Source organism: Primulina eburnea, chromosome 15 (genome assembly GCF_022965805.1).
Source record: "Primulina eburnea isolate SZY01 chromosome 15, ASM2296580v1, whole genome shotgun sequence".
Taxonomy (NCBI): domain Eukaryota; kingdom Viridiplantae; phylum Streptophyta; class Magnoliopsida; order Lamiales; family Gesneriaceae; genus Primulina; species Primulina eburnea.
Genome location: NC_133115.1, coordinates 14354747 through 14360352, shown reverse-complemented (window position 1 = coordinate 14360352; position 5606 = coordinate 14354747).

The following is a 5606-nucleotide window of genomic DNA, read 5'->3' as shown; positions in this document are numbered from 1 at the left end:
AAGTCGGATTTAAAATCAGACGGACGGATTTCTCACAATCGCGATTTGAAGATTCAGGAACAATTTTGCCAAAGTTTTCCTTCGATTCTTGTTTCTGAAGGATTTTTAACGTTTGTATATATATATATATATATATATATATATATATATATATATATATACCCACGTGCATGCAGCCAAACAAGTGGCGAATTTTCATCTTGCATGATATTACCGCCCGAGCGCGACATCTTCTGTCCAACGCTCGGCGTATCACACTTTGGCTCTCGGGCGGTTAAAAACTACCGCCCGGGCGCCACACCTTCTGTCCAAGATGTGTTGTTATTGAACTTTGGCGCTCGAGCGGTCATTTCTTACCGCTCGGGCGCCACTTGTTCTGTCCAACAATTCGCACCCTTCACATAACATCTTATTTTATGTCCCGATTAATCCTTTCATAATCATGTCAAATTATATATCAATAATTATAGATTACTAGGATTAAATTTCGGGCATTACAATATGCATGCAATTAGAGTCCATAGTTAACTTAATTAATATAATTAATTGAGTCAAAGGATGGGTTAGAAAAATATAATAATGATTTTTTTTTATTATTATAATGCATGAAATTTCGGTGGAAACAATCTAGTTGGCAGGATTTTAGAATCTTTAATTATCTTAATTAATTAGATTAATTAAGTAAATTAAAGATTAGAAATAAAAATAAGAATTTTTTATTCTTATAAAACTAGATTACATCCGAAAAACCTAGATGAGATAAATATTGCTTTTCGGCTATTCCAAAATTTGGCCGTCCCTTTTTGCTCTCAAAAGGGCTCTTGAAAATCTCTTCTCAATTGCAAGAAAAATTCGGCTTTTGGTGTTGAGTCGATTTCTTCTTCGTGTTCTATCTCATCGCAAAATCTTCTATACTTTCTAGTGCGAGTTAGAAGAGGAACAAGCAATCCGGTCGTGGACCTAATTAGAAGGAAAGAAAGGAGTTTCTTGACGAACGTTCGTAGGGATTCACGAAGAGCTATCTCCGCTAACCCCGGAATAGTTGGAGCCACGTGATTTATTCACCAAAGGAAAAAATCTAAACATCCTATGTATGTTTTGATTATGAAAACCATACGAGCGTCCAAATCAAATATATTTTGATTGTCAAAATAAAATAAAAATTTTAAACTTCCGCTGCGTTTGGGCGCGTAGAAAACCGAGATCCAACAGTGGTATCAGAGCCAGGTTTCTCTATATCGTATGGTTTTAATATTGAATAATTTGTTTCTAACCAAACAAGAAAATTTTCAGAAAATTGTAGCACCATTAAAATTATTTTTTACAGAAAAAAAAAAAAAAAAAAAAATTCGGATCTGCCCGGAACTGTTCCGGGCAGACCGCGCGCAGCGCCCTGCTCGCACAGACGCGCAGCAGGCGCGCGCAGCGTGCGGTGCGTCCGCACGCTGCGCGCGCTGCGGGCCGCTGCACTGCGCGCACAGAGGCTGCTGCCACTGCCCGAAACGTTCGGGCAGCGGGCGGACAGCGCGGGCGGCTGCCCGGGAGTGTCTCGGGAAGCGTGCAGGATGATGGGCTTGAATTGTTTGGGCCTAGGGTGCTATTTTCTGATTTTTTTAAATTTTGGACAAAATTGATATTTTTGAAAATTGGTTCAATTTTTAATTTTGGAAAATTAATTTTTGGAAAAAATAATAATTTTCTTGTGAAATAAATAATTAGAATATGATTTTAATTATTTATGGTAAAAATGAGTATTTACAAGAAATCAATTATTATTGATTTAATTGGAAATTAAATAAAGGGGTTTATTTAATTTATTAAATTCTTTAATAATTGTAATGCCCGAGAATTAATTCCTGTAATCAGACGGTGATTAACTGATGTGATTGAGGTTATAAGAACTCAAATGACGAGGCCGGGCGTCGGTGCAAGAAAAATAAGATTGTTGTACAGAACTCGTGGCGCCCGAGCAGTAGAAAGAGACCGCCCGAGCGCCAATGCACCATAAATGTGGATTTTGGACAGAAAGTCTGGCGCCCGAGCGGTAGAAAGTTACCTCCCGAGCGCCAGTGTTCCATAAGAACATCACTCGGACAGAACGTGTGGCGCCCGAGCGGTAGAATATTACCGCCCAAGCGCCAGTGTGTGATAAGGAAAGACTTCGGACAGAAACTGCCGCGCTCGAGCGGTAGTTTCTTACCGCCCGAGCGCGAGTCATGCAGAACGATAACAAGCCACGTTTCTGTCATGCACGAGGTGTATATATATATATATACACATATCATTCGTAGACATTTTTCAAAGAATTGAAGATAGGGCCGAGGAAGCTTCGCGAAAATCCTTACGCCTTTTTATTTCAATCCGCCCGACTGAATTTGAATCCGAGTACGGTATCGTGTTCCTAGTGACGACAGCTACAATTGGACGTAAGTTTTATTACGTTTAGACATGAGTTGAATTTATGATGTTGTCAGAATTGAATAGAATTCATATATGATGTTATTGTCATGTTAGACATCATAGAATCAAAGTCAGATCGAGAAACAGACTGCTTATGTAATTGTTATGAATTTCAGAAGATCTTGACTGAGATTTAACACTAGACTTGTAGTGTTCTTGATTTAAGAATAGAAAGATGAGTTTTTCTATGAATTCTGGTATTATATCTGTGATGTTTGATTTGACGGGGTTATCAAGATTGTATTTTGTACCGTTGAAACATCAGTTGATTCAGATTGTTCAGATTCAGAAATGAGTTCGATTGTATTGTGATATCGTTGATATGGATTAGATTGTAGCTGTTTCGATATTGATCAGATTATATACAGTGTTGAGTATTGACCAGAACAGATTGTGTATTGAGTTATTCATTGACACAGTGTATTCGATATTGTCATTTCAGATTTGATATGGACAGATTTGAATACAGGTCATCGTCTTCCTCAGACCGGGACGACAAAGGTATAATTCATGTGATATTCGGGAAGCATAACTCAAATTAGATTAATTTGAGTTTCCCAATAAAATCACATACTAGATTATTGTTTATATTGTTACCTGATTATGCTTTGATTATAGAATTGTATTCAAGCATGTAAGATAATTGTGATATTCAGTTATGAATATGAGTATACTTTGTTGACAGATTGTTATTCATTGCATTTAAGATAGGAAAGTCTTGACAGCTTTTGTCAGACTTCTAGACGTTCGGTGTATCTCAACTTAGGAGTAGCCATTACTCCTATTGCCAGCCGTCGATACAGCTCGGACCGAAGTCTCGGAATAAGACGTACAGTCGCCCCGAGTGGTTGGGTAGGTGACAGCCAGTGACGTCTTATTCACCCCGGGATCCCTAGAGTTATAGTTGAGTCAAGTCTAGACATGATTTGATTAGAACAGCATGCGTAGATGAATTGGTTTCATAGACTATGGAACCTATTGTTATTACTTTCAGTCATGACAGCATGTTTCATGATTTAGACTATTCACATGCATGTTTATCTGATTTGAATTGCATGTTTAGTTAGATTAGAGTTCATAGATGATGAAATCTATTACTATTGTCTTTGCTTTTATTCATGACAGCATGATCCATGAATCATTATGTGTATATGCATGTTTACCATGTTTTATACTGGGATTTATTCTCACCGGAGTTATCCGGCTGTTGTCTTGTTTTGTATGTGTGCATGACAACAGGTGGGGCTGGATCAGGGTCGAGATGACGATGAGAGAAGACGAGTTAGCGTGGTGATTCCGGACTTGTAGCAGACTTGGTTTATTACTTGAATTTAGTAATTGAACCTTAGACTTAGGTTGTACAGTATTGTATTTTTCTACTGAACTGTAGTTTTTATACAGAGATGTATATTGTTTAGATTCCATTACCTTCCGCAGTTACATTTTAAAAAGAAAAATTTTTAGGCCCTGTTTAACAGAACTGATAATTAAATCCCAATAATGAGTAAGAAGATGATTAGCGTCCGGGTCCCCACAACAGGTGGTATCAGAGTATTAGGTTCCAGAACCGTAGGTTCTAGAGCCGTAGGTTCTGTAGACTGAGATAGATTCATAGTGTGTTGAGAAAATTACCTATCAATCTCAAAGATTGATTGTGGCTCCAACTAAGGTGTAAACACCTTAGCTCTTGAAGGTAGACAATCTACAAGCTTCACCTTTCTTTTGGACTCCTTTCTTCCAATCAAGCCCACCACTAACTAGCTAGAACCCTTCTTATTTTGCACTAGAAAAATAAGAAGATTTTTCAAAGAGAAGTGATTTCTTTCGTCAACAATTGAAGAAGAAAATTGAGAGAAAAACTTGGAGAAAAATGTGAATAGTAACTCGGCCACAATTCATGCTAGGAGAGAAGGAGAGACATTTTTTTGGTTGTGTGAAAAGTTGTTCCAAAAAGTTGCATGCCATGCCTTGAAAACACAAAAAGTAGTCTCCCAACCTTTCACCTCCCATGCATGCATATTATATGGTTTTTAATCAAATTAAAACCTTGGACTAAATTTTAATTATCTCAAACATATTTGAGACTAATTAAACATTACTTGAATTTACCCAAGTCCCACTAGTTAAATAATTATTTTAATTGAGCTCTTCAAGACTCAATATAATTTAATTAATTCAACACTTGAATTAATTTAATTATTTGGACTCTACTAGGCCCACTAGTGTTTAATTAATTCAACACTTGAATTAATTTAATTTAGTCCATAATAATGTTTATGAAAATCACAATTTTCAATTACATTATTCACTTGGCCAATTTTAATTTAGGAACACTTCCTTAAATTAAAATTTACATTTCTCTCATAGAAGTCATACTTCTATTTTTCTTTACACTTATAAACTCATTTATAAGTCGTTCAACACATTGAACTAATTTCTCCTTTATAGAAGTCATACTTCTAATTTTCCTCACGCTTATAAACTCCTTTATAAGCCGTTCAACACATTGAACTATTTTTACTTCTCAACGGGATCTAGAAAGCTAGTACTTGTGTGGCCCTCAATGGTTCATTGATACAACTAGCCGTGGGTTCACATCTCTATGTGATTCGGACTAAACATGTCCTTATATGAGCATACCCCAATTGCTCCATTCTTATTTATCAACACCTTGATAATAAGAACGTCAGAACTCAAGTCTGATAGTACCTAACCAATCACGTTAAACGCCTAGCAGCATCGCTTACGTGATTCCCTAGGTATCACATGATAGTGCCTGCAAGAACCATTCAATTATGTTTAGCGTACAGTACGGTCCCTTCAACTCATATATCCCGATCGATTCGACAACCATTGGTTTATCGAGAGTTGTCAATGAATCGATACTATGTGTCATGTCGTAGTTGTATCGATGGTGTAATCTATGAAACCCTTTCATAATTACCACCATACTCTGGCCAGAGATTTCGATCTACATACACATGATAACACATAGGATATCCATACCCGAAGGTAAGCGGTGAATCCCCGACTACAATGCATCGACTCCTATGTGTTTCGATAGAACACCCAACCTTGCCACCTGATGACCCCATAAGAGTCGGTAAACAAGTCAAAGTGTAATTCTAGCACATAGAGTCTCAATG